Raw genomic sequence first — 25522 nt, forward strand, 5'->3', positions numbered from 1 at the left:
GCATGTATGGCTGCCAATGGAACTAGTTCTCTTGTATTTATTGATGATGTGACTGCTGACAAAAGCAGCAGGATGATTTCTGAAGTGTTTCGGGCAATATTATCTGCTCATATTCAGGCAAATGCTTCAGAACTCATTGGACGCCGCTTCACAGTGCAGATGGACAATGACCCAAAGCATACTGCAAAAGCAACCAAAGAGTTTTTTAAGGGAAAAAAGTGGAATGTTATGCAATGGCCAAGTCAATCACCTGACCTGAATCCGATTGAGCATGCATTTCACTTGCTGAAGACAAAATTGAAGGGAAAATGCCCCAAGAACAAGCAGGAACTGAAGACAGTTGCAGTAGAGGCCTGGCAGAGCATCACCAGGGATGAAACCCAGCGTCTGGTGATGTCTATGTGTTCCAGACTTCAGGCTGTAATTGACTGCAAAGGATTTGCAACCAAGTATTAAAAAGTGAAAGTTTGATTTATGATTATTATTCTGTCCCATTACTTTTGGTCCCTTAATAAGTGGGTGGCACATATGCAAACTGTTGTAATTCCTACACCGTTCACCTGATTTGGATGTAAATACCCTCAAATTAAAGCTGACAGTCTGCAGTTAAAGCACATCTTGTTTGTTTCATTTCAAATGCATTGTGGTGGTGTATAGAGCCAAAAATGTTAGCATTGTGTCGATGTCCCAATATTTATGGACCTGACTGTATATGCAGAATTTCACCAGAACTCTTGTTGGGCTCTTTGTAATAATACCTGTTTTTACATTGGATGCATGTACCATTATTAATTGTTTAATATACAAAACCTGTATTATTTCCATACTGGCATGCATTTTTTTACTTATGGTTAATGTTATATGCGGGTTGCAGTAGTTCCTCTGCTCCCAATTACCTTCGTAATTACTGATTAGATTACTAGTTAATTTCCCAGGAAGGCACTCCCCCCTGTTCACAGAGGCCCTGTGGGTGGAGGCACAGCTAACTGTATTATCAAACCCACTCTGAAGGTTCTGATACTCTAATTTGCCTACAGATTTAGCACACTATTCTCTTTGAGGAGGGTGATTTCTTATAACCCCCTCCAAAAGATGTCTACAATAGTCTATGAACATTGAAACCACTTGGCACCCCCTACGTTTCAGCATTTCTAGGCACCATGTGCAGGTAATCCGCAAATAATCAATTGTTTGCTATCTCTGACATGTGTTCCAGTATGCACTGTATCTTTATTTAGACTTGATGCATCTAAAAAAGTATATAGGATTCAAGGTTTGTCTAGCTGTAAGCAACGTTTGTAAGTATCCCAAATAGGTGTGTGAGGTTTTATTAAATATAGTCAGCAACAACTTCCCCTGGGTAATGTCGTTAAATGGATAAAGAGAGTGCCACTTGGGTCTTATAGTACAGAATAAATGTAATAGGTGCCTACATAAACAGTGACTAGAATCTCTCTGTTACAGAAAATCTGCAGAAATCCTTCCAAATGTTTTCCAGTCCAAACGTTTCAAGACCTGATGGAGGGGGCTTGATAAACCCCCAAATCATTGTCATTCATAAAGAAACCTGTAATGAATACACTTATTTTGGTCTATCAGAGACCAATTTTTCGCTATCTCTTCAATCTCTACTCTTCAATCTCATACATAGAGAACACACCTTTAAGATTTGTCTGATGAATTCATAGAACGTTTCTCCAGAAGAAAATACATCATTGTTAGGCCTCCATTTATAATCTTTTGCTGTAAATATTGTCAGGAAAATCTTTCATTAGTATGACTGCCTGAACAGAACCATGTAAAGGAGGAGAAAGAATAATATTACAGCATATTGGATAAACATAGATGGGTACCAGCTTTGTGGGTTATTACTTCGCCAATGCTATTATCATCAATCATCATTTTTTTTTCTTGTGTTATTTTGAGCTTATAAAAAAAGGCTAGTGTGCATGGAGCCTGTTGTTCTATGTGCTATAAACCTTTAATTCAAATGGATTAGCCAGCTGGTTTTATTAGGTATGCAGCTAGCCTGATGGCACCTCTTCTGATATACAGGTGCATCTCAATAAATTAGAATATCATAAAAAAGTTAATTTATTTCAGTAATTCAATTCAAAAAGTGAAACAGTGATATACTTCAAGCATTTCTTTCTTTTAATTTTGATAATAATGGCTTACAGCTAGTGAAAACCCAAAATTCAGTAACTCAGAAATTTAGAATATTACATAAGACCAATAAAAAAAGGATTTTAAATACAGAAATGATGGCTTACTGAAAAGTATGTCCATGTACAGTATAGTATAATACTTAGTTGGGGCTCCTTTTGCATTAATTATTGCATCAATGCAGAGTGGCATGGAAGCGATCAGCCTGTGGCACTGCTGAGGTGTTATGGAAGCCCAGGTTGCTTTGCTAGCGGCCTTCAGCTTGTCTGCATTGTTGGGTCTGTGTCTCTCATCTTCCTCTTGACAATACCTCACAGATTCTCTATGGCGTTTAGATCAGGCAAGTTTGCTGGCCAATCAAGCACAGTGATACTGTGATCATTAAACCAGGTATTGGTACATTTAGCAGTGTGGGCAGGTGCCATGTCCTTCTGCAAAATGAAATCAGCAATCAGCCTCTCCATAAAGCTGGGCAGCAGAGGAAAGCATGAAGTGACTTTGGACTTGAAAAAACACAGTGGACCAACACCACCAGATGACATGGCTCTCCAAATCATCACTGGCTGTGCAAACATCACTATGGACCTCATGCAACTTGGATTCTGTGCCTCTCCACTCCTTACTCTTACATACTGCCTGTTCTAAACTTTCTGCTGTTCATGACACTAATTAGTTTGTTTACTACTAGATTTTGGATCATTGAAATGTTACATAATTCAGCTTTTTTTAGATGTAGAATTCAGATGCCTTGATGTCCTCCTCAATTTCAAAAGGCAGAAATACAGCTTCTCACCATTTTACTCCCTCTACCATGCTTCACATTTGGAATGAAGGTTGTTGGTATACAATCAAGCAAAGTTTGGAAATCACAGCTCAGCCACCTAGATCCAGGTGAGCAATTCATGGTGATTAGCGTTCAGGTGGAGACTTATCCTAAAATGCCAGTTTCATTCAAAATACAATAAAAACACCAAGAAACTGCTTACATATTTCAGACTACATATACTGTAAGCATAGCTATAGTAGTCTGAAAGTTGTAAATGGGTATTGGTGTCTTTAATCATTCCAATAATTATGGGAAGTGTTTAATTTGAGAGCTAATCATCTGTATTACATAGGGCACCAAAAACTCAATTTTTAAGCATTCAGGCAGGATTTTTTTTTTCTACTGATATGGATGCAGCCCATTGCTTCCAATGTAGCTGTACAAACAGGTGCTTACATATCCATAAACTAGCTCATGCTGGAAGATATTTTATGTATGTAATCACATAATACACTCACATACATGCACCCTATATGGGACATACTCTTTTTTTTGGCCAGGAACGTACATCAATATCATGTTCAAAAACCCTTATAGTAGAATGTTTTTGTTTTCCTCTAGTGTACTGTGTGATTTTACAGAAAATCCAACATGTGTCTCTTGTATCCACATGACATCACCCCCAAAGTCCTGTAGAATATCTAGGTGGTCTTTAGCTACTTGTTTTTTTAAAGCAGCAGTTTCATTTGTAGTAACCTCACATATTCCTGTTCAGTCTTTTTTCTTGTGACAGACTTAGGAGCACAGATGTTATCAACTAGAGAGTTGCCCGCAGATACAAAGCTGTCATGTTAAGGTTCCTAGGAACTTGTCTGAGTATTGCATTGATTTTTATGTGGCATCTACTCCCAGCTAAAGCAGCAATAGTGATGATTTTTTTTTGGTTTGTATATCTACAGTATATACCTGCAGGACTATTTATGAATGAAGGCAGAAGTCTTTAAAACTCATTTTGTAACATTTTTCAGTTTTGTGACCTCCTGTTTTCACTATGCCACTATCTTCATGCAAACACCTAAATAATTCCCAAGGGTCATAAATATTTAAAAAATGTACTGCTTTAGTAGTACTTTTTATAAAATGGACTTTTAAATGCGTTATAAAGCTTATGAACCTAGGACAGCTGCAATAATTAAAATACATCTTTTAAATTAAAGACTTGAACTTATAATTATGATCAACACTCGTGTCATCTAAATATTGCAATATTAGGGTTGGCTCGTTGTCCTGTCTGCACACAGCACAACCATGTTCTAAAACTCAGACCGGTCAATCTCTCTACAATTAGTTGATTTCCTGAAGACAAAAAGGCTGTTCACTTTGCAACTTTGAAATATTCCCTTACTTTAGTGATTGTGATGACAATTCACTTTGCAGACTACCCAATCACATAGAAGGACCATGATTGGAGGATGAAAGTCGGCAGCCAACCAATAGAAGGGAAAAAAATTGTGAAAATCCCTTGCAAATTGAAAAGTTTGTTTGCCTTTAGTAAATCAAGTCCAATGCATACGCAATGTGATCTAAATGGGCAGATTTCAGTTAGCAGAGACAATAATTACTATGTCTGTGGAGGCCTTCAGACCTCAGTAAACACACTTGGTGGGGGGGTTTGTTAGCTGACTTTCACTGTGCTTTGTGCACAATTATTAGGCAAATGAGTACTTTGACCAAATCATAATTTGTATGCACATTGTCCAACTCCAAGCTGAATAAACTTGAACGCTTATTGGATTTAAGCATATCAGGTGATGTATATTTGTGTAATGAGGGAGGGTGTGGTCTAAGGAGATCAACACCCTATATCAGTGTTTCTCAACTCCAGTCCTCATGGACCCCCAACAGGTCATGTTTTCAGGATTTCCCTCAGATGAAACAGCTGTGGTAATTACTAAGGCAGTGAAACTGATCAAATCACCTGTGCAAAATAATGGAAATCCTGAAAACATGACCTGTTGGGGGTCCATGAGGACTGGAGTTGAGAAACACTGCCCTATATCAAGGTGTGCATAATCATTATGCAGCTTCTTTTTCTTAGGCCAGGGGTGGGCAACTGGCCCTCCAGCTGTTGGTGAACTACAAGTCCCATCATGCCTCTGCCTTTGGGAGTCATGCTTGTAACTGTCAGTTTTGCAATGCCTCAGCTGGAGGGCCACAACAGCTGGAGGGCCACAGTTGCCCACCCCTGCCTTAGGCAAAATGAGCCAAGAAAGAGATTTAGAAACAGCAAATATTTGAACCTCCGCACTGGATGCATGCTCAAATTAAAACAAACAAAAATAAATAAAATATCACCACCCTTTTACAATAATTATCCAAAAACAATAATAGGTGAATATAATTCACTGCTGCCACCTTATATAAGAAAAATAGCTACTAATATGAAGAAATACCTTCCCCAGTGGCACTGTGAACTCTAAATTGAAAATGTAAATTCATTAAATGAAACAATGAAAAAGTCCTTCGTAACATAAATGCATCAAATCATGTGAATGATTATAAGTCCATCCCAAACCAATATCATCACATGTCCACCTGTGTGCTGCCATTTGCGTTTCACAAAATCAGAACCCAACAGAGGAGTAAGGAGGTTTATGAAGTATACACAGCGGTAATTTTAAGCGGAGGTTCAACAAGCGATACATTCCAACCATGAGAGTGGGAGGCATGTGGGTCTGGTGAGTGCATACCCAGCAGGGAATGTTGTCTCATGAACACAAGGTGATATTGGTTTGGGATGTAAAGTAACAGGAAGATTGAAGCACTTAAAGTGATATTCACATCATTTGATGAAAGTCTGTTAATTTACATAATTTGATGGACTTATGTTAGGAAGGACTTTTTTAGAGTTTCACTTAATGAATTTACATTTGTGATTTAGAATTCACAGTGCCACTGGGGAAAGTGTTTCTTCAAAAAAGAGATTTAGCTGACTCTGAAAAGTCAAAAATTGTAAAAAGTCTTTCAGAGGGATACAGCACTCTTGAAATTGCTAAGATATTGGGGCGTGATCACAGAACCATCAAATGTTTTGTTGAAATGAGTTAACAGGGTCACTAGAAACATGCTAAGAAAAAAAACGAAAAATTAACTGCCAAAGATTTCAGAAGAATCACACATGAAGCTACCAGAAATCCATTATCCTCCAGTGCTGTCATATTCCAGAACTGCAACCTACCTGGAGTGCCCAGAAGTACAAGGTGTTCATTGCTCAGAGACATGGCCAAAGTAAGGCAGGCTGAAACTCGACCACCACTGAACAAGACACATACTGTAAGTTGAAACATCAAGACTGGGCTAAGAAGTATCTGAAGACAGATTTTTAAAGGTTTTATGGACTGATGAGATGAGAGTGACTCTTGATGGTCCAGATGAATGGGCCTGTGGCTGGATCAGTAAAAGGCACAGAACTCCACTTCGACTCAGATGCCAACAAGGTGGAGGTGGGGTACTGGTATGGGCTGGTATTATTAAAGATGAGCTAGCTGGACCTTTTCAGGTTGAAAAGGGACTCAAAATTAACTCCCAAACCTACTGCCAGTTTTTAGAATAAACTTTCTTCAAGCAGTGGTACAGGAAAAAGTCTACATCTTTTAAGAAGACCATAATATTTATACAGGACACTGCTCCATTAAATGCATCGAAGTACTCCACTGCGTGGCAAGCCAGTAAAGGCCTTAAAGATGAAAGAATAATGGCATGGCCCCCTTCCTCACCTGACCCAAACCCTATTGAGAACTTGTGGGCCCTTCTTAAATGGGAGATTTACAGTGAAGGGAAACAGTACACCTCTCTGAACAGTGTCTGGGAGGCTGTGGTTGCTGCTGCACAAAAAGTTGTCAACAGATAAAGAAACTGACAGACTCAATGAATGGAAGGCTTATGACTGTGAAAACAAGGGTGGCTATATTGGTCACTGATTTTCTTTTTGTTTGAAATGTCTGAATTGTTTGTAAATTTTGAGTTGTTTGTTTATTATTCTTACTTTAGCAGATGAAAATGAACAAGTGAGATGGAAACATTTTTCATTTAGTTGCATAACAATTCTTCACACCAATAGTTGCCCAATAATTGTGCACACATATATATTCTCCTAAGAAAGCCAAACGCTTACTTTTACTTTCTTAAATATTCACTTTTGAGGTTTATTAACATTTTAGATTTATCGAGAGCACTGTAGTTGTTCAATAATGAAATTAATCCTCAAAAACGCAACTTGCTTAATAATTGTGCACACAGTGTATTTCCAATCTGGTGCCTGCTTCATCCCTGAGATACCACTGGTAGTGCAGATGTCTGCAGAATGCAAAGATTTGCACGTATAGATTTTATACTTCCTGAGGACGATCTATTGGTCGAAACTAGTCGAGGGCTTATGACACAACTTCCGCTGATGTCACTTCTGGGATTTGGAACACATGCTGGAATGCGGTGGCCATCTTAATTCCCATTCATAATATACAAAGCTGAATACACCTAGTGCCAGGAAAGGCGTTTTTTTTGTGAGTGGCATTTCTATTTTTTGACTCCATATTAAAGTTTTATACAGTTTTACACTATGGGACATCTGGTTTTGTTTTGATTTATGCTGAAAATATGAAATACGGCCTGTGGAGGAGAGGAGCTGCCTAACATTGATGCAGCTCTAGTGGAAAGATACAGCACCGTTGCACCAATTATTCACATGCTGGGACTGAATATTAATATTGTATTTGTATCTTGCTCAGTATTATCACTTTAAAGATTGCACAGTTTATTTTGTCTATTTGTGACCTTAGCGCAGTCCAATTTTGAAATATATAAGATTTTGTGTTTAGAAATTAACATTTAGGACTGCTGCTATATAGGTATCTTATATATAGTTAAATTCTTTCACATGTTAATTCATTTTCACCCCTTTCTTTCAAAGATTTGCACGTGCATGTGTAAGCAGGTGCAGTTAGCTAGTCTGCCACTAGGTGACTCTGTCCCAGAATGGTGTGTGGTAAGGCCCCATGTACACGGGACACTTCTGAATGATTGAAACTGCTGGAAAACATAGGTTATAAACATCTATTTAGCCACGTTTGCATAATGCGTTTATGTGCATTTTCATTTAGAAATGTTTTTTAAAGATAAGCACAGGAGAACCTCCGAAATGCCCAGAATGCACTGAAAAGTGGTAAATTATTAACTATTTCAGACTGTTTCAGAGAAATACAGAGAGTAGAAGCAGAGACAGCAGTATATGTTGAGATAATTAGGGGTGAGTTGCTCATTAACATTTCTTTTGTTTCCAAGGGTGGGAAAGGTGTCTGGTGCAGTGAGTCATTAAGCTCATTAAGGTCACCTGGCAGGTGGTCTTCATGAGGAATTTGAGGTGTGAATGGTCATTAACATATATTTTGTTTCCAAGGGTGGGAGAGGTCTGAGGTGTGAATTGGTCATTACAATGTGTGACAAGCTTGCTAGGAACATCCTGTGTTCAGTGTTTTGTCCATCTGAGTACCTTGAAAATGCTTTGCACACATTTTTCATGATGAAAAAAGGCTCTGGACAGCATTGGGAACTGGAAGAGTTAAAAAAAATTTAGACGCATTTTCAAGTGTTTTGCGTTTGCAAAGCTGATAAAATCGACTGCTGAACGCAAGTTTTCTGTGTTCAAAAAACTACTGTAAACTCAAATGCCTGTAAACAACTGTAAACGAAGATGTGTACATAGACACATAGGAAAACATTAGGGTGAGTTCAGGGGCTGCTGAAAAAAATGCTGAATGCGAGTTTATCAGCTGCAGTGTACATGAGAATAACAGACACTAGTGTAATCAGGTGCTAGGCCCCTTTCAGCCAGAGCCCTCCTGTAGCAATGTCACTTTGTGAGCTAGGTTGGGAGGAGCCTTCGTGCAGTTGGGCGTGGGAACTAGAAACCCCACCAGTGTGCCGATTGTAGTCAGCTAAGTTGAGGCCCTGGACAGGGCTGGAGGACAGAGAGAGGTAATCCTGTCCTCAGAAGAGCCGGCTGTAGTCATCCTGTCTCATATGGCGGTGAAGGCTAGAGCAGGTTGCAAAAGAACTTTTAAGCCAAGCGTTCCCTGAAGTGAGGCTATCCCCTGGAGGACCCAGGAGAGATGTACCCAAGCCAGAGGTAAATTACAATGACCTTTAGTTGTGAGTTGGACACAGACTGCCTAAGGCAAACCAGAGCCCCCTGAATGAGTACTAATGACCCTGGGGAGGAGAGAGACTGAACATGGTAGGATGGCTTATTAGAAATGTGCTGTGTGCTGCTGTGGTTCACCCACTATGTGTGTTTGACAAAATGCTGCTAAATGACCCCAGATAGTCTATGTGATGTGACTGTAATCAAATGACATCAGTAAAGTGCAGCAACTCTTTTTGTGTAGGCATTCCTTCCTTAGGATCTAAAGGTTAATGGCCAGGAATGTTGTGAGGAGGCCTCTGGCATGGAGATGGGAACAAGATGGCGGAGGGTTAAACCATAAGCAGGAGAATTGTTGTGGGAGAAAAAAGTGGGGCAAGGTGCTCTTAGCGCCAATACATAACCATTTGAAGCCTCCTTACATATGTAAAGCAGGCCATACATGGGTTGAAAACCTAAAACATTGTTTGTTCTGTAATGAGATGGTGCCACCAATGATTTCTTAAATCGGTCGTTTTTCATGAATTTTCCAGCATGCCCAATAAATAAAATGGGGAGGAACCACGAAAATCGTCTGGTGCCATTGCCCCACTAACAGAGCAAAAATCAGCCGATCATTCTTAGGTCCTATTTTTGAACAAAAATCGTTCGAAAATCGGCCCATATATGGCCAGCCTAAGCGTGACTGTATTGCTGTGTGGATGTTGGATTGGAAACACCTGACTGCTATCTGGTTATTTTAGCCAGCTATAGATCTGCTTGGTGGCCATGACTCTTTTCCATATATTTTTATGTCTTCTTGTCAGAATGCTACCTAACAAGTTCCCATCCCCTGTAGCTCGCTGGACAAAAGTGTCGTATTTAAAAGTATAAGCTCTGCATTTTGTTCACTTTCTCCTAGATCAGTATTCGCAATCCAGCCATTAAACCCCATCACCCTGCTTTGGGTGTTGTGTGCCCCAAGATGCAGACACTCGTATGGGCCTGCCCTCCATTATATTACCTGACATGCCAACCTTTGTATCTATAGATTACTAGAGATTTCACTAGAGAGAGAATTCAGCTGCTAAGCAGGGATTGCTTTCCAGATCCCTTATATTTCATACATTACTACTGGCAAAGTGCATAAAACAATATAAAGTGCTATCAAGCATTATAAACTGTATTAACAATTGATTATGTGGCTAAAATCATATAAATATATTGCAAGGCTCCCAATTTTAGACGCTGAATGACTTTACCAGCACAACATACAAATACACATAATTAGTAGAAATCCTTCCTAAGGCTAGGTTCACATCTGTGCGGGAGGTGCTGCTGCGGATCCGCACAAAAATCTGTGCAGCTGCACCACCCACACAGAAAAATGCGGACACGCAGGCGGCATTAATTCTAATGGCACGCCGCCCGCACTGGAAATCGCAACCGTACTGGGAACCGAGGTTACTGTGCGGGCTGCGGTTTCCAGACAAGTGCAGGGACTTCTTCCCTGCGTGTCCATTCCATCAAATGAATGGGCTCTCGTGCCCACGCAAAACGCAGCCCGCAGGAATGCACATATGTGAACCAGGGCTCAGGGCTTATGTCGGTGGGTGTTGTTTCCTGCATTTGACAAAATCCTATTGACCTTAACTGAGCAGTACGCATGGCAGTTCAGAGGCTGCGTTTGACCCGTTTTGCAATCTGGGTGCAGCATGTCCTATTGGTGTGCTTCAACTGCAGGTCAAATGCTGCAATTTCCATTTGACTGCAGCTGAATGCGTTTGAATAGAAAACACAGCCCGTGGCTTAGTTGCCGGCTAACATGAACCCCACGGCTTGACACAAGGGGGTTTATTTACTAAAGCTGGAGAGTCCAAAATCAGACTCCCTTCTGCATAGAAACCAATCAGCTTCTAACCTCAGCTTGTTCAATGAAGCTTTGGCAATGAAACCTGGAAGCTGATTGGTTTCTATGCAGAAGGGAGTCTGATTTTGGAATCTCCAGCTTTAGTAAAAAAACCCCAAGGTGTTTGCCCCGCTCTTGTAAATGCCTTTCCTCCCGGAAGCAGCATTTTAGCAGTAGAAACACTTGACGCATGTAAACGTCTTTAGACACATCTAGTGCTTGGGCATTCATTTATTTCATTGGCCAGGATAATCATTTATTCTGGCCATTCAAATGAATTAACACTCAAGCACACCTAACACCATCCGGCATTTACACATGGTAACATTTTTTCTGCTGCTCCTGGACGCATTGGCAGTGAGGTTTTCTTTCTGCCTCTGAATGCCCCTGCATCTTAACTCTTCTAAACGCCTGTGTGTGTATGGACACATAGGCTAACATGGAAGGGCATTTAGAGGCAGAAAAAAGTGCCAGGGTCCCTGAAAGCAGTGTTTTTGACCCTCCGTGTGCATGAGGCCTTACACTGATTTCAATTATAATAACATCTAAAGGCTCTTTCATATGGGAGGCCAAGAGTGGTAAAAATAGGTGGCTGGGCTGCTGTTTTACCAAACCCTGAATTCCAAAATTACAGCCTGACAGGGCTGCATGCATGCCACAGCTGCTGTATTTTTAACCTGGGCTGCCGAGTTGGACAGGTGGAACCACCTGTCAAACTTGCCCACTGAGATCAACGGGACCGCACTGCAACCACAGCCAAATGTTTGGCTCACAGTTGTGGCCACAAAAAAAAAACACAGAGAAAACCCAGCCATCATGATCTTCCCCCAGAGATGGAGATGCTGCAAATAGCAGCAGTCTGTGATCAATATATAGATGGGCTGTGGCAGGAGGTGGTCTGTGACAGCAGCTGCACCCGTTGGCTCAGTGAATGTCTGTCAAAGATGAATCCTCCTATATTTCCACTAAACACACCTCTACTCGAGTTCATTCCAGACTCACACCTGTTGTAGTTCAAGGCTTAAAGCGGGCTGGCATATTCATCTTCACCCCTCCAAGGCTGGCCACGCCCCCTCTCTGAGTCCCACCCAATCACTGACTTCATGAAAGCAGAGGAGGTAGGGGGAGGATCTGAGTCAGTCTGTAAGTAACCTCTCTGTTATACTGGCACCCTGGTGGTGTTTTGAAATACTGAGTGAACTAGGCTGCTGACTGTCCGTGACAGCCCTTAATTTTTGTGATTCTGCCCTAGACAAGGTCTGAGTGGGACACCAGTTGGTTTTCTGTGAATGTCCCAGGCAATTCGGGAATGCTGCAACTATGCAAATATAAACAAAGCATATCCCTCTATAGTGTGTACTTGTCTCAATCTAGACCGCTAATTGTCATTTGTGTCTGCTGTCTTGTTCCTCTGCTTCTGCATTAGTCACATTTGGCAGGTTTTCCTGACACCATGAGATAAAATGAAGTGCCAGGGGAGGGAGCTCCATGACACAGCCTGTGATTGACAGCATCAGCTCTGTCCTCGTGTGCTGCGGTCCTTCTCTCCAATTAATTCTCCTCACTGAGTATCCCTTCATCTCTCCATCCCCTGATTTTTGGAAGCTAAAATAAGCTGTATAAATTCTGGACTTTGAACAGAAGTAGAGAAGAGAATACTGCAGATAAACAGATACAACTTATGTATGAGGATTTGTTTCAGCACATAAATAGCCATTTTTTTTTAACATTTTAGATAGAAATAGGCAAGGTTTTAAAACTCTGGCAGGTTGTATTTTGCTGTTTGCATACTGTTGGGGAGATTTCCCCTTACTTCCTTGGCCAGAGACACAACAGCAAGTGAGAGAAAATCCCCCAAAGTCTATAGAATTTCCCTCCTCAGATAGTTGTCCTTAAAAGAGGTGCCTACAGTGGACGGTTTTTCTATATCTTTTTTCTGGAGACAACCCTGTAATTTTGGACTTTCCATCACTTTCAATTTCAGGAACAATGGTCACCAGTACAAATACAGGGATGAATCTCTCCAGTAACACTTGACTTGATCCAAAACAAAAAAAAAAAGTTTTTCCTTTACATGTGCTTTAATTCCTGATACCAAGGTGCGCTGAGAGTGGACACAGCTCAGTGTAGATTTTAAGAATATTGAGAGGTAAGAAGGTTTGATTACAGAAGAAATATGGCATGCCTCTTCTGCAATAAAAGCCTGCCTGCTCGCATTGTTTTATTCTAGGGCAAAGTTCCGCTTTAATATATTTTGTTAGACAGTCACTTTTATGTTGATCTTGAGGTGTTCTTTGTCCCCGCTGGTTGGTTATAGAAAGACTTTTTGACTCCCTCGTGTGAAAGATTTACTGTAGAAGATTTTCTGATGAATTCCTGAGGCTCAGTTAGTAGTGGGCTCACCGTACCTAAAAGTGAGAAGAAATAAATTTTACTGACCAGCTCAAGAACAATGCAATATTGCCTAATCATTTATAGATCTACCAGATATGAAAAAGGCAAACATCCTTCATATGGGAAACACTTTGTATGGCATTTACAATTCTTATAGTTCACAGAACACACTCTGAACTGTTAACTATTGGCTTCCCTTTACATATCTAACTTCAGATCATAGACTGAAATATCTTTTTTACAGCCTGGCCTTTTTTCAATGTGTTACTGTAGCCAGGTGCTTGGCTTAGAATGAAGAGTGAGAGAAACACTGGCTGCAGCTGCTCTCTGTAGCTGCTGCCCTGCAGTGATGTACAGTTGTGTTCAAAATAATAGCAGTCAGACATCACTAACCGGATCAATCACTGTTTTTGGTAGAAATGATATTTCTACATGGCAAATAATTTACTAGCAGGTGTAGTAGAGTAATAGAAATCCAACAGACCCAACAGTCATGACATGCATGCTGCTGATTCTGTGTAATTGAATCACTAATTGAAAGGGGCATGTTCAAAATAATAGCAGTGTGGAGTTCTATTAGTGAGGTCATTCATTCTTTGAAAAACAGGTGGCAATTATTGCCCTTATTTAAGGAAGGAAGGCAGCAAATGTTGTACATGCTGGTTACAGTGCATTTCTCTCTGAAATTCTGAGGAAAATGGGTCGTTCCAGACATTGCTATTTTTTTGAACAGTCTAATATTCACTTTTCTTCAATTTTTTTTTAGAGGAACAACACAAATTTGATATCTTTTTCTTCATGTTTTGATTTGGAATAGAATGTGTAGTGTTCCCAATGCATTTGTGTGTATGGAAATAAAAGCTATTAGAAGGATTTTGAGCTTTATTCACTTTTTTTCAACACACTGCTATTATTTTGAACACAACTGTACCTATTAACATCTATGTCAACAAGAGGAAAGAACTGCTGAGCAGAAAGAGTTCAATAGACTGAGTCTGGCAGCACTTCCCGGTGGGAACTTTAGTCCAGAGGTAATCAAGAGCTTTTGAACTGCATTTCACAGAGGGAGATTGAAAGGATGAGAGGAAAGAACTGCATTTTCTCGGGCTGTACAGGACACAGCAGGGAGCCTAGAAAGTGCACATTTATGCAGCAATTATGCAGCAGTGTGCACCACCACTGCTGCATAATTGCTGGCTGAGTGGGATTTGGAATGGCAGCCTGGGTGCAGAGCAGAGAGTGCACTAATTGCTGTGTGTGACGGGATGGTGAGCTGCAATATCACTGGGAATGGTGAGCTGCTGCTGTAGGGATTTACTATCTGGTGCTAGAGAGAATTAACCTTTTAGGAACTGACCATACAGCCACGTAGTAGCCTTATTGCTGCCTGCGGGTTTGACTGGGACTATTCTCATGTGCACCAACAGTACAACTGGGCCTCAGCGATAGCTTGCTGAAGAGTTAGGACTACATACTGTCCTTTTGCAGTTGTAACACAGAGACCTTCAACGATTGCTTATGCTTAGAGGTAATTCTCAGTGGACATTACGCTATATCCTAGCCATTCTCCTCGAGTGCACTGTAGACTACTTATAGTATTCGTATTCACATTGCTGTTGTTTATTATATGCACTGTTTATTGCTGACTTTGCTGATTCATCAGTTATTTATAGTCTAGTGGTACAGATTATACTGTATAACAGACTGCATCTGAACCTACCTTCTGTGTCCATTTATGCTCAAACCACCATTTATTATATGTACAAATAAAACTTCAGCGCAACAAATAACTCCTCAAATTCCTGTGTATACCAGTGCTGCTGCCACTTCCATGCGTTTCCCCATACAAAAGATATATCATAAAATAGTAACAAAAAATGGTGAAGCGCTATGCAAATGCAACAAATCAGTGTATATACACACAAATATAGGTGAATAAATATACATTAATAAGCAATAATTAAAACGTGAGACTCCAATCTTTTAAATAATATAGAGTGACGTGCTTAAAACAGCAACACACTGTGCAAAAACAAGTGCCTGGTCTGCCAATAAAAATATAAACACACCAGGTTAAATTAAATATATACCCAAAATAGATATATATACATAAATAATATTAACGTGAGACTCCAATCCTTGAAATAATACAAAGTGACCCGTGCTTAAAAACAGCAACACACTGTGTAAAAAATGCCTGGTCTGCTAAACAATATGTGTACACACCAGGTAGAGTGAAATATATACCAAAAATTAGATATCCATTATTAATATATCAAGTGATAGGTGCAACAACACAAATAGAAAAAAATAAACGACAATTGAATAAAATCGTTCAGTGTAAACATCAATAGTGACCAGTCCAACAAAAAGTGCTTCAATCTTCAGTGCACACTATAAGTGCTCTCAGTGACACTCTTTGTGACTTATCCCACAGTGGCTAAAGTGCCTCCTCACCTCCTAACATCGACCCTTAAGGGCCACAACACCTTGGGTAATCCTCAAACCAGACGGCTTCCCACACTATGGCTCCACTGACTCCAATCGGGCTCCGATTATAACTCAGCGCATCAAATATGCCTTTCACACAATAGGCTCAGGCATGCATGACAGGGGTAAAGAGAAAGACCTCCATAGTGTAATACCGCTTTATTAATGAAAAAACGCCAAATAAATGGACACTCACATTAAAATCCTATTAGTACAGCAGTTTCCCATGTGCTATGGGTGTACTAGGGGACTCTGGTGTACCAAGATGGCATCAAAACCGGAAGTGCATCACCGCTGAAACCGGAAGTGTGTCACCGCACATGCTCTCTACGCGTTACACCACGATAGGACACGTGGCTTCCTCAGGAGTTTACACTGAACGATTTTATTCAATTGTCGTTTATTTATTTTTTTCTATTTGTGTTGTTGCACCTATCACTTGATATATTAATAATGGATATCTAATTTTTGGCATATATTTCACTCTACCTGGTGTGTATACATATTGTTTAGCAGACCAGGCATTTTTTTACACAGTATGTTGTTGCTTTTAAGCACGGGTCACTTTGTATCATTTCAAGGATTGGAGTCTCACGTTAATATTATTTATGTATATATATCTATTTTGGGTATATATTTCATTTAACCTGGTGTGTTTCTATTTTTATTGGCAGACCAGACACTTGTTTTTGCACAGTGTGTTGCTGTTTTAGGCACATGTCACTCTATATTATTTAAAAGATTGGAGTCTCACGTTTTAATCATTGCTTATTAATGTATATTTATTCACCTATAATTGTGTGTATATACACTGATTTGTTGCATTTGCAGAGCGCTTCACCATTTTTTGTTATAATTTACACATCCTGAGGTATAGGGAATAGGTGATAGCAGCTGGCTATTTATTAGGTAATTTCATAGTTGAGCGCAGGAGGATAATTCAATGTCATAAAATAGTGCCGCGCATATATCTCTATAACCTCATACATGAATTAAAGCATCCAAACCATGTGATTGTGATTATGCAACAACGGTGAATACACTGAATACAACTTAAAAGTCCATAATGTGTGCTTGATCCTTGTGTTTATAATTTGTTCCCAAACAGGTGCTCTTTATTGCTTGTGTTCACATTTATTCCTATAGGTGCTCCTCCACCAGAGACATACATATATACTCTCACCTCCTTTTATGACCCAAATTGCATATTTCAAATAGCACCTTTCCTTTTTAACCCGGGTAGGTATACTGTGTAGATGACACCACTTTCCTCCTCACTCTGCTGCAAACGGTCCCATCTCCTCTTTATCCCACAAATCCTCCGCATATGTGAACAGAAACGCTTTCCATAGTGCACTCACATTTAAAAGTGTCCTGCTGGGACACCACAGTAAAAAAAACCTTGTTATAATGTATTTTCAATGTGTTCAGGAATTTCCAAGATGGCGGCTCGTAAACTTCCTGTTTAGCAGCTTGATGTGGGCCAATGACGTGGGCCAATGACGTCACGCTGCTAAACAGGAAGTTTACGAGCCGACATCTTGGAAATTCCTGAACACATTGAAAATACATTATAACAAGGTTTTTTTACTGTGGTGTCCCAGCAGGACACTTTTAAATGTGAGAGCACTTTGTTTTTTTTTAGTCCACATTATGGACTTTTAAGTTGTATTCAGTGTATTCACCGTTGTTGCATAATCACAATCACATGGTTTGGATGCTTTAATTCATATATGAGGTTATAGAGGTTATAGTAAACTGTTGGTGCTATATAAATCCTGTATAATAATAATAATAGAGATATATGCGTGGCACTCTTTTATGATACACCATTTATTATATCCCGTACCAACACATTGAGTTCATTTACCATTTTTACCACAACGGCCATTTTTTTTTTTTCCTGCTACTGTTTCACAGCCACGTTAATGGTATCTAAGCTCGTGTTCTTCTAAGCGCTTGCAGTAACTTTCATTTAACCAGGTGTGTCAGAAGGGCCGAAGCTGTTCTTGGAGTTGAGGTACAGAACAGAGAACCTAAATTACCAAGTGGCCCCTGTGTGGGTAGCACTACATAGATCAAAACATAACCTTCATAATTTAAAGTGTACCTAAAGCAATCTTCTCTTTTTTCATTTAAAATATTTGTTCCCTTCCAATCCTACTCCTTAATCATTTCTCCTCCCTGGTTTGTACATTGTGCCTTCCTGCCCGGAAAGCATTTAGGCCTCAATCACATGGGCATATTGATCCGCACTGGGTTGTCTTCACCCAAGTGGGATGCACAGGTGTTCGGTGCAGCCCCATGCAGGCAGCCTGTTCAAATCAGAAACATGTGGATGCACAGACCTGCACAGATAACCATCCAAATCCCAGCATGTACATTCATATGGGTCTGTTGCATAGATCAGGGTGCAGACATATTGTGTCCTGATCCATGCATCGAACCTGCAGGAATGTACACTCCAGGATATACTTGGTGCTCCTTGCAGGTCCGTGCAACTGACCACCTGTCATTGATCTGAACAGGCTGCTTTCACAGGTCACCATGGAGCATCCATGCATCCTGCACGGGTAGAGGGATCAGTATGTCTGGGTGAATGAGGACTAAGTAGTAGAACACTAAGATGAAATAGGACAGCAGCAATGTACAGTATGCAGCTTCTGACCATCAGCCATGGCAATTGTATGTGTTTTGAATATGGCCGCTCTTGATGCTGAATAGTGATGCCTTGCACTGTGCCGAGCATTTTAGAAGGCCAGGCAGAACACAGGGTTGCTGTCAGGGCAGGAGCTGTGGAATGGACAGGCAAGCCTAATGGCAGGGTCACGCACCGACTGACGACAACCACCACCCACAGACCGCAGTCCCTCAGGGTGCGGAGTCTAAGCCCCAGGCTGCCCTTCACCCACCAGGGCCCCTGATGGTGGGGATGGACTTGACGCAGCCAGGGACCAGGTCGCGGCCCCCGAGAAACCCCAGCTGCGGTAATGGCCGCCGCCAATGGCGTATAGCTGGTAGGAACCAGATAAGAACGATAGCATAGTCAGACAGGCTGGGTCGATAACAGCGGGACAGACACTACAGAACGGTAGACAAGAATACACAGGTCACAAGCCGGGTTCAGCAACGGGACGTCAGATAAAGGGATAAGGCTGAGAATAGTCTTAGACAAAGCCGAGTCGGTTTCCAGGAGAGCAACAAGAGTAGAACAAGAGCTTGCAACAACACTATCATACAGGACACGAATGTAAAGAGCAAGTACAGACAACAGGCTTAAATGTGATCAACCACACCCCTCTGGGGGATGGACCGCAGAGGCCTGAAAGCATAAAAGGCTCCCACCATGCTTTGCAGAAACCCAAGATGGATGCCAGCACATGGAGCAGCATAACCTCTGGGAAAAGGTAGGGCCTTGACAGTTGCACAAGGTTTCTTTTCTTGGGACCAATTTCTTTAGAAGTGATTACAAGATCAACACTAACAACATTTATAGTATGATGGCAGAATGGTGTAATAAAATATTTTGCAGAAAACCATATTATCTGCAGACAGAAACTTTGGTAAACCTAAAGCAGTTTTCAGCCAAATTATGTTTGATTACACCTAGGTTTTAAAGCAGATTTCCAGTCTCACTGCATTGGTAAGCTGCTCGTTCTGTTCAGGGGCTCAGGGAAAAGCAATACATACCCCATCCTCTGATCCTCTGGAAAACCGTGCTCCCCTACATCCATAGGTTAACTGTTCCTGCCGCCTCACATTCATAGCCAGTCTGATGATGTCAGGAACAGCCCATTTACAAGACCACTAGCGTGCGGGGGGGGGGGGGGCAGGAGCAGCGGATACCAGTCTTGCTCTCAGCAGCAGATTAGGAAAGTATATCTCAGCTTTACAAATCCCTATACAAAAACGAGCACAGCCCCACTACATGGAAAAATAACATTTTGCTCTGGATTTCTTCATACTAACTGTGGAAATAAATCATGTGGATTTTTTAGCCTGCTAATAAATAATTCTATTTCCTTAGCAGAAGCCAACTTCTCCAGTGGCCTTGGGGCAACGGGGACTTAAAAACAGACAAATCTCTTCTGAAACACTTGTCATCACAACATGAATCCTCTCTGGACAATTTCCTCTCACCTTCTGTTACTTGGACAACAATACATTTTGGATTTTCTATCCCTTTCTTTTACAGAGACAATGGCTACCAGAACAAATAGGGTGAATGTCCCCACTGAGGACCTATATGGTAGTAATAACATAAAGAGTAATAACATAAAGACAGAAGTTCTAACCCTTCTCACTCTTCAGCTGGGTACACACCATCAGTTTTTTTTTCATCCAATCCAGCGGCTAAACAAAAAAACCTGAAGAGCTTGGGAGGAACACATTGTACTAACTATGCAATGTTAGAACAGCGATCTCCCCACTGACCTATTGTGTTTTCACAGGGGGGGATTGCCCCCCCCATAACAGAACACACAGGTCAGCACTGGCAGCCATTGGCAATCAGATGCTGTTTTTGCAGCTTGCTGTTCAGCCAGCTACTGTTAGACAGACAGGTATACACACAGGCTGAATGTCAGACAGTTTCTATTGAACCAGCTGTTACAGGCTGATGTTCAGCCCATGTGCAGAGGGCTTTAGAAAGTCAAGTCTTGCCCCAGTACATCATACTTGTCATTTTCATGTGATCTATCTATCCATTCAGTTGTATCCAACCCTTGGCAATTGCATGGACTGTCACTCGTAATCAACTTTTTCCATGAATTCTCTTAGCAATTATTTTTTACAGGGTAGGTTACCAGGTCTTTCCCCAGCCCCTACCATGCAGGAAATCCTGCGTGGCCAGGGATGAAACTAGGACAATTTAGACAGGAGCCAATTAACCTACCAGCATGTCTTTGGAGTGTGGGAGGAAACTGGAGTACCCAGAGAAAACCCACACGAACACAGGGAGAACATGTAAACTCCATTCAGGAGGCGCCATGGTTGGGAATTGAACCCATGACCCAATTACTGCAAGGCAGAAGTGCAAACCACTAAGCCACTGTGCCGCCCTTTCATGTGATATAAAGGATGTATTTATATTTGAAAACATACTTTAATCCATCCAGACCTGACACATTAGACACCAAACCTAGTTCTTCAGCACTTCAGCATTTGCACTTTATAAAAATGCAGACTGAACTCAAATCCCAAATTACATTCTGACTGGGAATACTGCTTTCAGAGAAAGATACATACTAGTATGTTGCTTTTTAGCTGAATTAGGAATCCCAGCACAAAACCTCTTTCCCTCAAGTCCCCCTTTCCAACACAACCCCCCCCCCAATATACTCCTTCTAGTGCAAATTCTCTTCTTCTCAAATACCCCCTCCCGGCACAAATCATCTTTCCCAAATCCAACCTCCCAGCACAAATCCTCTTTTCCCTACTAGCACAAATCCTCCCCCATAAATTCCCATTCTAACACAAATTGTTTTATCCCCTTACCCAAATCCAACCTCCCAGCACAAATCCTTTTCCCTGAGGTAGCAACAAATTCCCCCATAGTCCCATCTCTTTTAGCTCAAATCACACCCCCAAAAAAATTCCCCGCAACCACCAAGCACAAATCCTTTTCTAAATTCCCCCCACCCAGCACAAATTCCCCCAAATCACCCCCTCCAAGAACCCCTTCTATCACAATCCCCCCCCCCCATCCACCTACCAACACAAATCCTCTTCCCTCTAAATCCCCCCTCCTTGCACAAATCCTCTCCCCCATTTTAGCACATCCACCCCCAAATCTTACTCCCAGCCCAAATCGTATCCCCCAAATTCCCTTTCTGATATAAATTGTTCCAAAATCCCTCTTCAAGCAAAAATCTTATCCCCTCTTCTAGCACAACCCCCCTCCTAATGCAAACCCTCTGTCCCACCCCCATCACCCTCCAGTAGAAACCCTCTCCCCCCAACATAAATGCTCTTATTTCCCCTCCAAATATCCCTATCATCCTTTATTACACCTCCTTTCCCCCGGTCATTGTATCCCCAAGTAAAATTTGACCCCATGTAAGCAGGTGCTTCCAAAAAGGTTCTGACATGTTAAAACCCTTTTTATACTGTGTTCATGCTCTGGACTTATTAGGACTTGTGCTACCTTAACCGTTATAGATTATTGCTACTTCTTGTGGATTTACTGCCTATTATGGACTCTTGCCTTTAGAAGGACTCTTTATGGACTTAGCCACCTGCCTAAAGTATGACTACCCCTTGGGGTACTAGAAAACGTTGTACAAGAAAGCTGTTTGGAGAAAGATAAATTGCCATCGCTAATGACTACGGTATTTATGTGCCTTGCTAAATCAGCCAACTAGCCGGGAAACTGCTGACCTGGCAAGGGTGATGGATGCTCTGATAGCAAGGGGTGTATGTCATTCCCCACATACTGGGACTGACCTCACAGCACAGAGTACCTAGGGACCTAGCCTGGAGTCACTGACAGAGATATAGTGGGGGCCCTGGGAGGAGAACAAGCTATGGAGAAACACTTCTGTATCTCTATATCCTAATTTATTATAGTGTATCCCAGGGGTCCTCAAACTACGGCCCGCGGGCCACATGCGGCCTGCCAAGGCCATTTATCTGGCCCGCCGGCAGGGGCTGCTGTACCTTACCTGGCCCGGTCCCAGTCCCACGACGATCCAGTCCAGGAAGCGCTGCTCCTTTATTCACTCCGGCCACTCCCTCGCTCCTGCTGCTCGGCTCCGCATCCTCACCGGTGATTGGGCACCAGAACTGTAGCTCAGGAAAGGCACACAGGCGGCCAATCACCTGCGAGGAGGCGGAGCCGAGCGGCCCCGCGAACATCGAGTGACGCCGGAGTGAAGAAGGACAGCTGACAGGTAAGTGAGCCGTGCTGATGGTGCTGCTGTAACCTGGCTGCAGCAGCACCATGCTGGAGCAGGGGTCAGCAAGTTAAGTGTCACTGGTGTCAGTGGGAGGAATAGTGCCCCATCATTGGTGTCACTGTTACTAATGATGGGACATTATTGCTCCCACTGACACCAATGATGGGGCACTATTCCTCCCACTGACACCAATGATGGGGCACTATTCCTCCCACTGACACCAATGATGGGGCACTATTCCTCCCACTGACACCAATGATGGGCACTATTCCCCCCCCCCCACTGACACCAATGATGGGGCACTATTCCTCCCCCCACTGACACCAACAATGGGGCACTATTCCTCCCCCCCACTAACACCAACGATGGAACACTATTCCTTCCCCCACTGACACCAATGACGGGGTACTATTCCCCCCCACTGACACCAATGATGTACTATTCCTCCCACTGACACCAAAGATGGGGCACTATTCTTCCCTCTGACACCAATGATGGGACACTATTCCTCCCACTGACACCAATGATGGGACACTATTCCTCCCACTGACACCAATGTTGGGACACTATCCCCTTCCCCCACTGACACCAATGACGGGGCACTATTCCCCCCCCCACACTGACACCAACGATAGGGCACTATTCCTCCCCCACTGACACTAATGATGGGGCACTATTCCTCCCACTTACACCAATGATGGGGCACGATTCTTCCCACTGACACCAATGATGGGGCACTATTCCTCCCACCGACACCAATGATGGGACACGTTTCTTCCCACTGACACCAATGATGGGGCACTATTCCTCCCACTAATACCAATGATGGGGCACGTTTCTTCCCACTGACACCAATGACGGGGCATTATTCCTCCCACTGACACCAATGATGGGGCATGTTTCTTCCCACTGACACCAATGATGGGCACTATTCTTCCCACTGACACCAATGATGGGGCATGTTTCTTCCCACTGACACCAATGATGGGGCACGTTTCTACTCACTGACACTAATGATGGGGCACAATTCTTCTCACTGACACCAATGATGGGGCACTTTTCCTCCCACTGACACCAATGATGGGGCACTATTTCGCTCCCTAAGACACACTTGGGGGAAATGTCTGTGCGTCTTATGGAGTGGCCGGCTCAGTATTCCCGCCGCTGTTGTATGTCCGCAGTCTCTGGTCATCTCATGTACTGTGTCCGCATTTGTTTAATTTTTTTTTTTTTTATAGAAACTATAGTCCGGCCCTCCAACGGTCTGAGGGACAGTGAACTGGCCCCCTTTTTAAAAAGTTTGAGGACCCCTGGTCTAAAGGCTCAAGATTTTTTTTACCTTTATGTATTCTATGCATGAGGGTAAAAACCTGTGTGCAGCAGAAACCCTAGCCCCCCAGTCTTTATCTGAGACCCTTTCAATCTATCGATGTTCTCGACAGCCCCTGTCTCAATGGCTGAGATGGCAGCGTGAGCCAATTGAGGTCAATCACAACCTGTGAGCCAATGAGGAGAGAGTGGGGGGGTGAGGCCGAGCCACGGCTCTATGTGTCTTATGGACACATAGAGCAGCGGCTCGGGGATGAGCATGCAGCAGTGCACCCTGGGGCAAGTGGCTTTCCCTGGGGGCATTGCTTGAGGGGGAGGATCTAGAAGCACGGGCAGGGACTTGAAAAGAAGAGGATCAGGGCTGCTCTGTGCAAAACCACTGCACAGAGCAGGTAAGTATAGACATGTTTGTTATTAATAAAAAAAATTTAGCAGTGGGGCATGGCTTGAAGCATGGAGCTGTAGGACGTGTCCCTCGGCAGCTCTCGGTCCTCACTCCTCCCTCAAGGCTATTCACCCTCACCAACGATCTCTAAACCCCACACATGGGCAAGAACCAGCACAGGGGTCCCAAGAAGTCAGGAGGGGACTGCCCTAGAAGCAATTTGGGCCACTTTTTCACCAGATCTGCACCCGCGGCATCGCATACCCCAGCCGACAAGATGGCACTGGCGCCTCTTTCTCCTCCTGGAAGGGTGCCTTCAGTCAACCTACAGTGGAGCTCCTGCAGCTGCATTTCCTCCCCAGGAGGCTTGGATCGGCTATCTCAATGCCCCGCAGCCTCTCCAAAACCTCATTATGTTCTGGGGATGGCTAGGACCTGTAGTCCCACATCAGATCTCTGCATTTCTATATTAAATCCTTACCTACCAAGAATGATTTTGAGCATTGTGTAAAGCGCATTGAAAAGACATATAAACAGGAGATATCAGAACTTAAGAAAGATATATGTGTCCACGTGACACCTCTGATGGACTTTGAAATGCTTTGCAATCCCATGAAGAGACTTTTAGCTCCCACACGGTACTATTACAGCAACTTATGAACCAACAGGATGATATAGAAAACAGTAACCGTCGCAACAGAATTTGGGGAACTCTGGAATCAGTGGAACCTAAGGACTTAGCAGCAGCAGCTACTGCTATTTTCAATCAACTAATGCAACAGCCCAAAGATGCGCCCATTGAATTGGATCGGGTACATAGGACCTTAGGCCTGAAAAATCCCAGCCCCTCATTTGTTCACGACACGCTGTTCACAGTTCATTATTACAAGGTCAAAGATGCTATCATGTGCGCAGACAGTAAGCAAGACACCATACTCTTTAACAAGACTCCTGTAATGCTCCTTTCAGACCTCTCCCATCAGACCCTGAATATGCGTAGGGCCTTAAA

General features: G+C 42.5%; 1 protein-coding gene across 1 annotated transcript in view; it reads right to left on the reverse strand.

The window, feature by feature from the left end:
- Positions 1 to 2131: 2131 nt before the first annotated feature.
- LOC149461279 (urotensin-2 receptor-like) overlaps positions 2132 to 25522 on the reverse strand; it is a 41667-nt gene continuing 18276 nt past the window's right edge. The window contains exon 3 of the mRNA XM_089678635.1: positions 2132 to 13427. The gene's annotated coding sequence lies outside the window, so the exon portion shown is untranslated. The remainder of the gene's footprint in view (positions 13428 to 25522) is intronic.

Source organism: Staurois parvus, unplaced genomic scaffold (genome assembly GCF_062004578.1).
Source record: "Staurois parvus isolate SC_StPar_1 unplaced genomic scaffold, SC_StPar_1.0 ptg000207l, whole genome shotgun sequence".
In the NCBI taxonomy this organism is placed as follows: Eukaryota; Metazoa; Chordata; class Amphibia; order Anura; family Ranidae; genus Staurois; species Staurois parvus.